This window comes from Meleagris gallopavo, chromosome 5, assembly GCF_905368555.1.
Source record: "Meleagris gallopavo chromosome 5, MGAL_WU_HG_1.1, whole genome shotgun sequence".
Taxonomy (NCBI): domain Eukaryota; kingdom Metazoa; phylum Chordata; class Aves; order Galliformes; family Phasianidae; genus Meleagris; species Meleagris gallopavo.
This window is the reverse complement of record NC_139408.1, coordinates 53,116,280-53,129,918: the sequence shown is the minus strand read 5'-3', so window position 1 is coordinate 53,129,918 and position 13,639 is coordinate 53,116,280. Positions and strand designations below refer to the sequence as shown.

Sequence of the window (13,639 nt, the reverse complement as noted above, 5' to 3'; positions counted from 1 at the left end):
CGATTTTCAATCCAGTGTCATTATAACCAGACTCCAGTGACTCAGAACTACATTAATTTTAATGTAGTGTCAGCATTAAATTAAAAAATATATATATTAAAGTATTAAAACATCTAATAAAGGCTTACTTTTATTTTCAGCAAAGTATCTGGAGGTGTGAGAAAGAAAGGAAAAATATAATTAAGATCATCTCAAGAAAAGTTACTGTAGAATGCTACATGAATTTCATGCCAGCCTTAACTGTGTCAGCAACCAGGCAAACTGTATGGGCAAGCTTGTCAAAACAAAACAAAGAAAAACCCCGAACTCGTTCTGGTCACGTCTGCTTTTCTTTATGAAACAAACTGGTATTCACAGTGCAAAGTAAAATCGCAGGAAGTATCGTGCTTTGATAACAGGTAACATCCAATGCCTATGTTTTTCTACTTGGAACCAGGAAATCTCCAAGCAGAAATCAATAACATTGGTATTCTATGTTCACAAGCCTCCCTCTGCGACTACATCATCAGTTGGTTTGGGTTCTTTTTGTTTTAGAAGGTCTTTTTTGATGTTTTCCCTAATCTCCTAATGCCTCTCTGACAGATGTACAGACCTTACTGGAAGACAGCTGCCACCCTCACACCCCCATCACTGGTACTCTGGTACAGAAGCTATCCAGCCCCACAGCAGAGCTCAACTCCTTAACGTAACGACTTCAGGTGCAGCTCATTACAAATGTTCACAACTAGCCAAAGTAAAACAGCAAACCTCTTTCAAACCTCCTTCTTAGTTTTCAGCAGACAGACATTGTGAGGTTCCAGTGCATTTTGCAACAATTTACTCTTGTGCTAGCATACAACACTAACATACTGAAATATACTAGACATTGAGCTTACCACTGTAACCACTTTTACCTGAAGGAACAGAAAGTTGAGTAAGTTCAGTGAAGTTCTGTGTAAAGACCTACAATGCCTTTATGTGCAGAATAAAATCAAAATGATACCACTGAGTTGTACATATGATTTACATCCATTGCACGGGAAAATATACATTTAGCAAAAAGCAAAACTTAAAGACAGATAAATTGACCTCATTTTCAGAAAAAGCTCTTTCCTACAATTTAATTTTCGTGCTGAAAAGCTTCTCAGTTTTCTTTCTAGACATTTCTACATAGTACAGAGCTTGTGAAGTACACTGAACGTTCACAGATTCAAAGGAAACTGGCTCAAATGACAGTGACTAATAATAAATCTGAACAATTAAAAAAATAAAATTTTTAACAAAATTTTTTAACAAAATGAAGTGTTTTACAAAGTGATCTGAAAAACTGACAAAAAACCATACATTTTTCAGACATGGACCCTGTTACTACAACAACTCCAATATAAGATCTAAGTGACAATGAAATTTAGTTTCCTTCTTAATATCCTTCTTCCAAAATAATCCTAATCCAAACAGCCCATCCCTTCTCCTCAATCACCTCTGCAGTGTCTGCCTTCTGATTTCTTTACCAATTGAAGAAAGAAATGTCTGGAAGCATCCTTTGACTGCAACCTTCTAACATACACATACATTAAAAAAAAAGTTCATATTACATTCATATTTTAATAAAATATTATTTACAAGTAAGTTACTGAAGAATCAGAGAAAAGTAAAATGATGCATCTGACTAGCAAAACTGCATCCAAAGAACTGAGCTATGGTACTGAACATACTCATCACAATGGCAGCGAAAAATGAAGGAGAGATACTGAACACCTGGATCATCCCCCTGTTCCACTTCAGGCTGTACTTTCGCAATGAATTATTGCTGCAAACCAAAGAATTGGAGACAACAAGGTGGGGGAATTAATAAGCAGGCACTGCAGCTGCAAGGGAAAGTCAGACCAAAGACAGATGAGGGCGTAAAATTAAACAAGATAAATGCTGCAGATTACATATAAGATGTTAAGTAAAAACACAGTATGTCCACAAATGCTACCCTGCACCCACATATGTATTATCAGAACATTTATTCATTTTAAAAATATACATATATACACAGAGAGTGGTGACACACTGGAACAGGTTGCCCAAGGAGGCTGTGGATGCCCCATCCCTGGAGGCATTCAAGGCCAGGCTGGATGTGGCTCTGGGCAGCCTGGGCTGCTGGTTGGTGACCCTGCACATAGCAGGGGGTTGGAACTGGATGAACACTGTGGTCATTTGCAACCCAGGCCATTCTACGATTCTTGATATATCAAAATGTTCTAAGTGTAACTCCCACTCCCAGTGGATTACTGTTGGTAGCACGTACCTCTGGTCACTATGAAGCTTTCATTCTATAACAAGTAAACTTTCTCCTTTTCATTCAAATAAAACTTGCAAAGCTGAATGTAGAAGCCCTCTGTCTTCTTCGAAGAGATCACTTCAAGAGCAGGTCTACCAAAATCAAGCCCAAACTCTAGCTAACCAAAGGTCCTGTCATATATACACCTGGCATACATTGGCCACATTTCTATACATTACTTTTCACCATGGAATTCTGGTCTTACAGATGCCAAGCAGTACAAATATTTTCCTTCTTACACACATTTCTTAAGAAAAGTAATCACTCTGCTGATTACATTCATTTAATTTTCATGGCTGGCTGTCAATATTATGAATGCTTCGTGAAGTCAGTAATAATTCATTTATAATAGGGGCTTTTTTTCAAAGCTGTTTCCCCAGTCCGTTCTTTATACCTAATAATTACAGAGGCAGGGCAGCAGCTGGGCACTGTGTTCCATATACAGAAAGCCTAACCAATACCAACACTACGCACACTGCAATAAATGCAGTGCCACAAGCTCAAGATGACTTTCATGAGCGAAGACACAGAAGAAGAAAAGCACAACACTAACACACTGTTTGCAGAACACTGATAGACACTGATGATCTTACTGAAGCTTTCAGTATTTATTGAGACAAGCAGTCTGAAAGCAGTGTCAATCTACAGGTAGTATTTGATGTGAGTGCCTTGAGTGTGCATGGGACAGCATTACAAGCTCCGGGAGATAATTCTTATAGAGGCACTCCGAGTCATAGAACTGCCAAAATTTTATATACACTTTTTAATATATTAATCAATATTCAGCCTCATGCATTTAAATATTATGAAATTCAGCCCCTTAGTAGGCTACACAGATGAATGGCTGCTATTTCTTTCATTACAGGACCATGGATTAAAATCAAGCTGACAATAAGAGGAATTTCAATAAAAGGTACTTATGGAACTTCCATTAAATGTTTTGCCTGCTTCCACAACAAGCATGGTACATGCTGCTATTCAAGCTTCTTCACATCCACCAATGTAGCTCAGTCCAGAGCTATGGTAGGACTGGATGAAAAGATGTCTTTAGGCTATACCTTGTCAATCTGTGATCAGCACATGCTCCTCCCACCATTCATTATGCCAATGGTGGCTGTGCTGTGGCCATCCTTCAACTTGGAAACGGACCACAACTATAAGCTCAGTTGTCAAAGCTACTGACAAAGCAGAGCCAAATACTACTACATCTGTACCTGCTGCAAAAGGACAGCATTGGTGGACACATGCACTGAAGATGTGCCACTCTAAAGCAAGCAGAGACCTTTCAAAGTGCTCTAGGTACTACAAGTCTGTGTACTCTTATGAATCACTAAATTAACATGATGAAACCATTATGAAGCAGTGTTACATGAAACATTTCAGATAATAATATGTAATCGAGGAAATATTTGGTGGACAGAATTCAGAACACATGAGCACCTAATGGAAAATGATCTTATCAGGATATTCAGGTACACCAAATTGCTGTTCTAGGACCCACAGAAACACAGTGACTCACAAGATATTCAGTATGTAATAACCTTCACACTGTTACTAATAATCACCATGCAGCAGGAACCATGCCTCTTCATAATCATGTAGCAATGCCTTCTTCCTGTAGTAAGCTGACAACATGTTTCAACACCTTCTCATTAGTTCGGCAACGAATGGGAAGTTTGGACTAGCAAAGTAATCCAAGACAGTCAGAGCATGCCTACAACTACATTTGAGCCAAAACCAATCCTGGTCAAAGAAGACAGCAGACAAAGTACAGAAAAGGATGCAAGTGACAAATTCTAGAGAAAAAAATTGATGGTAAAAGAGGAATTCTACCAAAAAATTTCAAAAGAGGTAGAGGAATGGCAAAGCAACTTGCAAGTATTAAGAGAAAGGAAGAGAGCAAGAAGCCAAAGGTGGCAGAGCAAGAACAAAGTACTAAAAGGCCAAGAGAGAAAAGAAATGAGGTAGCATATGAGCTACAGCCTTGGAAAAGACAGAGAAGAGAGAGTGTAGGGAATAGGTAATGCAATTAATGGAGCAGAACATTCCAAAAGGAAAGCAGGAGCTCTAAGTGTTAAAGCAAAACACAATGAATGAATTAGTGGTTAGGGGCTGGATGTGATTAAGCAACCATATATCTCCATGTTCCTGACACTGTGACATCTTTAACAATTTCACTGCACTACTTGCATTAAGTTCACCTCGGTACGAAATGAACACTTATTTTTAAGCCCCAGGCTGATCACAGGTTTTGTGGACTGCTTTCTGTCTCTCCCCATTTTTAATGGAATTTCAAAACCAATGATTTTATTTATTTATTTTTAACAGGGGTGAAAAGGGCTGGCAAAAAAAACATGTTCTTTCAATTTCCTACATTGAATACGTGGCATAAAATCCCCAAATAAGACAAAAATATTTTGCTGAAACACCAAGAATTACTGAGGCCAATTTTCCTGAGCTGCCTCAAGTTTCTTTTACACTGGCTCAGAAATCTCATGCTAGTTGTGTTAAGTAGATTATTACTGAACTGCACTTTCCAAGTAGAAGCAAACCTTCATCTAGAAGAGTCAAAGTTGCTGGCTCTGCTGAACTACTACCAGAGAGAGCAGCTCTCCATGGCTGTCCTGCCACGTGACAACATGAAATGGAGGTATTAAAGAAATTGTCAGGACATGTTTGCCACACACCTGCCTAGTCTTCCACAACTAGTGGAAGGACATCGCTGCTTCACTTCAAACTCTTTGCAAAAAGAAATTAAAAAAAAAAAAAAAAAACATGGGATGGATTTTAAAGTATTCTTAAAAACAAAAACCATACACTCTTCAACTTCTGCTTTCTGCATTTATGTAAAAACGAATGTATGTCCACCTATAAGATGTATTTTTTTTTTTTTCATTTTAGGCCATCAACCAGGGCACCACAGCCTGTTGATTCATGCAGGTATGTTTGTTCTTCCAGCTGCTACTCAGAGAGCTGCAGTTTAAATTAAGTAGAGCAGCACACCTCTGTTCAAATACATAGAGTTCAAACTCAATATGTTTAAACAGCAAAAGGTAGCAAGTACAAAATAAGCTGAACTTAGCAACAAAATGCTTTCTAATTACTCAGCTTCTCTACCCTCAATGGTATAACAAATACTGAGACAGGAGCACAGTGTAAACAAACACAAAACTCATTTTCTCAAATTACAGAGGTAGAGCAAAGCTATACAACAGTAACTATATGCTCCACTGGGTCACCCTGCTCCCGCTGTATTCTTTTCCTTCAAAACCAGGAAAGAATCCTCCAGGCTGTTTTCTTTTTAATTGCCCAACTTGTTCTTAGGACCACCACCATCCTCCACCCCTTCCTAGAGCTTTTAGCACAGCACTGGTGCTCCAAAGGGCATCCAGACAAGTCTTGGCTAATTGTTCCCATTTTGCTATGCTATAATTGTCTCACCCAGTACTTTGTTAATTTTAGGGAAAGTGATGGTCAATGCTGCAGCTGCAACTTTCTAGATTTTTTTTTTTTTTTTGCATGTTTTATTAATGACAAATATCAGAAAACGGCAGGATTAGGCTCTTCTAACCAACAGCTCAAGATCTCTAGGATCCTTGGACAGCAAAAAAATAAAAATAAAAAAAGAAGCCACACAAAATGTGTAAGTTCCAGGCTATTTAGGAACTCCTGTGCAAAAAAACAATGATTGCCTGCTGCTGACCTAAGACACAGGAATCCTTAAGAGGATTACTGTCTTCCTTTACGATTCTTATCAGATCACAATTTTTTTTTCCTATATGATATGAGAAGCTTTTGCTCTATAATGATTACTGAATATAAAACAAGTCACAGCAATCTTAACTTTCATTCTAACTGTAGCCACAAGACAATCTGGGGTTTGCACGGGAATTCATTTGATACATTAAGTACGTGTTGCAATCACAATAAAGCTACACAGCTGTACATGCTATTCCAATTTATGTGTCTTTTAAGAGTGCAAAAATTATACCTGGCTCACTAATTGCCCTGAAACTGCTCTGGATTCAAATAAAAATATGCAGTACTCACTTGACTCAAACTGTAGAGTTTCTCTATGGCATATAGATGCTTTAAAAACAAACAAAACATTGAACCAAGAGCAGAGGAAACTCAAAATGTAACTTATACCCAAACGAGCAGCTTTATACTGAGCTAATAATAATACCTGAAGTCATAGGAGTACATTCTCCAGTGGAAAATATAATTAAGTGAGAGCTATCCTCCACATTCACCCTGCTGCACAAGAACTCAGGCTTGTATTTTAAAACGTCTACATTTATTAAATGTTTATGAAATGTTAAATAATAAACATGCATGTAAAAATATCTTACTATATTACTCTACTTACACATTTAGAAGAATTTAATTGTACCCTGAAAACGTAACCTCCATTCTCTTCTCATTTGGTAGCATCAATTTAGCCAAGAGCATATTCTACTCAGCACTAATTTAGCACTAATTTAGTCTCACAGTATTTTTTCCAGCCATCAGACTGCCCATCATGTGCTTGGGCTCTCATTCTCTCCATAGAGGGAGCAATGTGTGTAATGGAAGAGGAACTTTATGGAACTGCACATGTGTAAGCTTGTTTGTACATGATGTACACGTTTGTGTAAGAAAATGATCAGATTCAATAAGCAGCCTTCAAAGTCATGATGGAAGATGTGGAAACAAGCTAAGAATTCATTCTATAGTATCCAAAAGGACCCTTCTGAAAGCCCAACTTCTTACACAGGTTCCCCCTTTCTTGCTGAAGCTCCAGCACAACGGAAGAGCAAAATCATCATGTTAGGCCTTCGTTATTCATTTGTTATCTTTTAAACACCAGCTTTAGTCTCTACAGGCATAAGTTTTACGTCCTTTGAGATCAGAACCTACATCACCAACCGTATCCAACACAGTGCCAAAAACACATGAAAGCTGCAGGGGGAGATGAGCCTGTGGCAGCATATCCCTGCAGGAAGGCCAGCCACAGAGCCCACTGCTCATCTGCACTTCCTCAGCGCTGAGAACACAGCCTCATTACATCCCATCTGAGCTGCAACAAAGCACAGGAAAACCTGAAGGCATGTCCTGATCTCTCTGCCAACCATGAAACCAGAAAGCATTACTCCAAAACGCGACCTGAAGGCTTTTCATACATAAGTAATCCACACAGTCTACTTGTCAAGAAAGGAGGTTACCACAGCATTCCTTTTCAAGATATTTTTCTTGCATAAGGCTTTCCAGTGTTAAGACTACACCAGCTACCCTTCAAACTCAGACGTCTGTAAGGCTCAGAATGTGTTATTGAATATTAAAATGAACATTAAACTAAAAGAACAGATACTACACTTGATCTTAGCCAAAAGGCCGAGAAGCCAGCGTGTTGTTGCAGCTCAGAAAGCAAATGGTATCCTGGGCTCCATCAGAAGAGGGGTGGCCAGCAGGGACAGGGAGGTGATTGTCCCCCTCTACTCTGCTCTTGTGAGGCCCCATCTGGAGTACTGTGTCCAGGTCTGGAGCTCCCAGTACAAGAAAGACAGGGAGCTGTTGGAGAGGGTCCAGAGGAGAGCCGCAAAGGTGATCAGGGGGCTGGAGCACCTCCCCTACAAAGACAGGCTGAGGGAGCTGGGCTTGTTCAGCCTGGAGAAAAGAAGGCTGCGGGGTGACCTCATTGCAGCCTTTCAGTACCTAAAGGGAGCCTACAAACAGGAGGGGAAGATAACAGCACGACAAGGGGAAATGGTTTGAAGTTGAAGGAGGGAAGATTTAGGTTGGATGTCAAGGGCAAGTTCTTTACTGTGAGAGTGATGAGGTGCTGGAATAGGCTACCCAGAGAGGTTGTGGATGCCTCATCCCTGGAGGAGTTCAAGGCCAGATTGGATGGGGCCCTGGGCAGCCTGGTCTGGTATTAAATGAGGAGGTTGGTGGCCCTACATGTGGCAGGGGTTTGGAGATTCGTGATCCTTGAGGTCCCTTCCAACCCTGGCCATTCTGTGATTCTGTGAATATCTTATGATAGTAACTCAAATCAGTCAAGATGCTGAGTTAAGGGAACGTCCCTTCTCATATTGCCAAGTCTAGCAGATCAGTCTCGATAACAAAACAAAGAGATAAATCTGATTTATTTTATTTTGCTTCTGTAATTCCTGTAGGGCTGTCGCACATTCACCAGTGTACAGAAATACATCCCCATACTCGACTTTCCTACATCACCCTCTTCAGATTATTCCAGATTTGGAACAATTAAATAATAGAGGGAGAATGAATGACAAGTAAATTATATTCCCCAATAATTTACTGAGCCAGACCATGTTGTGCTTGATATTTTACATCACTGATATTATCATTATGTATTTCTGTGTGTAATATCAGCTATACCTTCAAAAATACAATCTTACCACGTGTGAGTGATTCATTCACAGGTAATTACCATTCCCATTTTAAGTGCTCCGTTATACCAAAATGGTGCATCTTTGCTAAAACTTAAAAATTTGAAAAGAACATTAGGACACTTTACTGTCTTTTAAAAGGTAATATTTTTGTTCCTTGAATACCAAAAGGAATACATGTGTTATCTCCTTATCACAAAGCTCTAGAAAGCAAATACTTCACTTCTGAATATTTGTCATTGCCTAAAGAACAGCCCTTATCAGAGCCGTGCATTACCATCACGTTCATGGAACTTTCCTCCATATCATCTCTACCTCTGACCCCTTCTGAAAATGCTAGATAAACAAGTGCTTTTTTCTTTGGGCAGAAGATATTTACTTGCTTGCATGGGTATCAGTCATGGTATTTTTCTTCCCTCAGAAATGTCATCAGCTACAGCACAATTATTTCTGACAATCACTGGGCCTTTGCACCTGAAGTAAATTCCACTAGAAATTATTCAGCACCTCTGCATTATGTCCATCAATCTACAACAGTGCATTAGCAACAAAAGCGTCTGTAGTGGATCAAATACTGAGTTTTGTACTAAGTTATTAAGATACACAAACAAGCTTGAGCGAAGTGAAAAGTACACTGGACAAGGCTATGTCATGTAATTAATACAACCAAGGGAATCACTCTGCTGAACATCAAGTCACTCTGCAGAACTCTTTCAGTTTAGACCAATATAGATACTAACAAGGCATAACTGTTTAGGCATTAAATTAACTAAAATCTCTCCTCTGTGGTTACCAAACACTGCTCTCCATTGTCAACTGCTACTTTAACTCTTCCCAAACTACTCATTAATTAAGGTCCTCCTACACTGAAGATGATAAACTGGAAATTAGCTTATCAACAATATCCTTCCTCAGACATACTGTGATTGCAAACTTGATCTCCTTTTGTCTTCAGTTTGGACAGGATGCCAACGTCAGTGCTACATCAGTTCACCAGAACTGCCTTTACAACTTTGCTCTAATTGGAAGAGAGTTCACTGCTTACTAATCAAGTAAAGGAAGAGCAATCTCATCAGTTACATATTCCATTAAAAACTAATGGAGAAAAGCTCAACAGGAAAAGCATGCATTTTGCCAGTGCTTAGGGAAATCTAAAAGTACCTCTTTGTAAGTGAAGTTATCCACTTTTGAATTCATCAATACACTATTGATGAATTAGTAACATTTTTGAAATACATTTTTACAGAGTCTTTGCATCTGATCAAGAAAGCAAATGTAGTACAGCAAACATGCCTTTTTTCTGACTACATGAATACAGACATAGCATGTTTTCCACCTTGCCCTTACACTTTTGGAGTAGCAGGTTCATTACTATCCAGAACTCTCAACTTACACACATTGTTTGCTTGTTTTTCATGAAGTACTTTTTAGCTAGATGTTACAAAACAAGACATCAGGTACATCCTTTCTTGCCTATTTATTTATCTAATATATTTATCTAATTCATTAACACATTATTAAATGACAAGGAGAGCATGCAATTTACAATAAAAATGAGTTTTTGAATAATTCCATTGGACTGAAGTTTATCTAATAAGGCAGACAGCATTCTACATTCTCTATGTTATGTTCAGACTGTATCAGAGCACATGCAGATAGCTCTTTGCCAACAGTAGCTAAATCAGCACAGGTCAGTGAAGAACAACAGAGCTATAAAGTATACTAATAGAAGCTTCAGCATCCTACAGAAAGACCACTGAACCTGCTACAGTCATACGACGAAGTTATAACTGTAAAAGTTGGAAAGCAAAATATAATCTCGTGTCATTAGGCTCACCGTCCCACTCAATTACTTGGTCTCTTCGTAGCAGCTAATCACCTTCAAGTGAACTTACTGAAACAGCACTTTCACGTGCATTATTCCTTCCTCAGACAGAGCACTACAGTATCAATTCTTAATAGAAGGCCTAAAAATCTAGCAAGCTTTACACCCACTCCGCCGGTTCTTGTCACGTAGAGGTCATTACTGCTTGTTTCACATTAATATCAATGCTAGCAGTATCCCTCCTACCAGAGGGGAGTGAAGAAGCCAGCTCAGACATTCCTCCCACAGCAGAGGCCTTTCAGTCTGGGGATCCCATCCTGTTCTGTTCCCTGCCTTACCTCTGCACACTGATGGAGTTCTTCCACACTCATATCTGTAATACTCCTTCCTGAAGCTCGCCGCTTTGCCTCAGTCTCTCAGTATGCAGCTGAAGATCTCCAAAACAGCCCCCAGCTTCTCCAAATGCCATCTATTTTTACCTAGGTGCTGCCGTCTCATTCCGGACGCTGCTAATCGGCCCCTTAGTCACAACTGGAAAAGTAACCTAGCTGAGTAACTCTTTCTCAGCTGCTGCACTGAGGAATGCCTATGCCTCATACTTAGTGTATTCAAATGAGGAAACTTCCAGTAAATTTGTTCCCCTGCAAGAGGAAGCCCAGAGTTTAATACAAATTAACCAGATTTTAGGCTGTAAGGTGCTATAGCAACTTTTCTCACTTTTTAAAGAAATAACATTTTTGCATGAGAATGTTTTATATTTAAAGCTCCAACTCCAGTAAGAAAGCACCACACAAAACAGGTGATAGCTGCAGCATTTATCACTGGTCTCTGCTTATTCAGCAGTCTCTTATTTTTACTATATATTACCTAGATAAACATGTAAACATGCAAAGCTCTCCCCAAAAGAAATGACAGAAAACCTACGCAAAGCTGAATTTTTAAAGAGTGAAATAAATGATGAAAATACACACCTACAAACAGTAAGTTCTGAAATAGGTGTATTTCCATACAGCTGGCTTCCCAGCTACCCAGCACATTTCAGAACACTCAGGCAGTCCCGTCTGCTTTTCAATTATACTGCTAATGAATAGTTAACTTAAAACATGTTGGAATCTCCTCCCAAGAATTCCGCTTCTGAACAGTTATCAACCAGGATGGCTCGGAAAGGAAAAAAAGATTATCAGACAGACTGGTTAGGCAGCTTTTACTAGGAAAACAGTGGGAAAAGTAAATAGCTAAATGCTCTAAATTCATTATACATTACTTCACGGTCATTATGACACTTTATTATTCCACTAGAAAGGAAAATTCAAATGTTTAGTATTTAGAAGTCATTACCTCAGAAATAGGGAACATAAATGAGAAAATTAGCATTCTATTAAGAGAACTTGATTCATTTTAACTAATGAGGACCGCAATAATTTAATACTGCTGTAATGAATCTCTTCTGGAAACTCTGAGGATACCACAGACAAACACATAGCATATTTCTGATAACATGAATGCAACTATCAGATGTCCTGAGCCTCATCTGTAAAAACTAAAAGCAGAGCTTTTCAACAAGTTAGGAATCCTGAATTCACTTAAATACCGGGAGAATTAATACTCTTTCTGAAGAGGAAACAAAGATCCTGTTCCACCCCATAAAGACTGCACAGGCTGCCAAGAGTACAGGGAAGGGCCTTCAGCTGTGCATCATTAAGAAAAAGCCATTTAAAAATGGGATGTTTTGGAGAACACAGCATCCGGTAAAACAGTGGAGTACTTTTTCCATGTGGACCCAAGAGAACTTGAAATCATTTATTTTGCAAATGAGAAACTGCATGCTTCTATGATAGTTTGTTTTGCTATATCTGTGAGAAAGGAACTTCTTTCTACTTGAAATGAAGGTGAAAGGGATGTGCTTTTGAATTTGACACAGCTAAAAAGTACTAACACATGCAGCAGACTGCAGTCCTTCTCCTGCGTTCTGCCACCATTAACCTAGAGGTTCAGGGTACCCAGCTCCAATCAGCCCAAGCACACCCTACCCTGGAGAAGATACCACTGCCTTCACATGGCACGTATCCACCCAGCACACCCCCCTGCTGGCTCATCCCATGTGCCCATGGGGCTTTTCTGTCATTTCAGGGTCACTTCCTGCACTCAGCAGGACCTGCCTAGCAGAGATGGATCATCTCTCCAGAACTGTTTGTGCTCATTTGGATAAGTGGCAAAGAAGTCCAAGGTTATTTGTCTCTTGCTGCACACCACCCTACCTGGAGAATGACTGGACACACAGGTTTCCTTGCTTTACAGTGAGATAAAGGTACACCAAGACAGAAGACATGAAAAAAAGCTGCTTATGTAATGAGGAGGAAAACAGCAGGTTCTTCTGCTTTGGGCCCGTCTTCCCACCATGAGATAATCCCCCCCTGAGGCACCAGCACCACCTTAGGGCTCTCACAGTTCAAGTATTTACCCACGGCCCTCCCTTCAGTATCTCAGATCACCTGAAAAAATTGAATGAACTTGAGAATTATACTAGTTTCTACATGGATGCAAGTACTGGATCAGTACTTTTGACTGAAGTAGTTGTAAGGCAAACAAAATCAGATTATTGCAAAATAACACGCTCCACCTGTTCAAGTGCAGCATTTTATCATTTCTCCACATCCTCACTACCACCACTTCAAAGCATACTACGTAATACTTCTTCATTTGTTTTCCTTTTTTATTCCTCTCAACACTAGGAAGGAGCTAAAGAAGCTGAGGGGAGGGCAGTTTAGGTATCAGAGTGAGGTCAGGGATGGAAGCAGTGTGCCCGCAGCAGCACTTTCCTGCTCTTGCAGAACAGATGAGCTCAGACACAGCTCCTCGCCCTCTGCGCTCAGCTTCCGGCATTAGGCAGCTCTAATACCTCCACTTGCAGCAGATATAACCCAGGGCCTTTAAACAACAGGTCTTTCCAGTTCCTCTTTGCTTCCTGGTTCTGAGTGAGCAACAACTTCTGCCTGGTTTTCCCCTTTCAGTGATCAGCCCACCTCTTCTTGTGACTACCTGATAAGCTGCCATTAACCCTTTACTTTTGGGTAGGTCTAAGATAATGACCATGGCTCGTGTTATGCTTCC

General features: G+C 39.7%; 1 protein-coding gene and 1 pseudogene across 5 annotated transcripts in view; both read right to left on the bottom strand.

Moving 5' to 3' along the window:
* Window positions 1-13,639, bottom strand: part of PPP2R5E (protein phosphatase 2 regulatory subunit B'epsilon) — a 74,882-nt gene that overhangs the window by 35,926 nt on the left and 25,317 nt on the right. The gene's annotated exons all lie outside the window — the stretch shown is intronic.
* LOC116216724 (U2 spliceosomal RNA) lies at window positions 7,533-7,693 on the bottom strand (annotated as a pseudogene).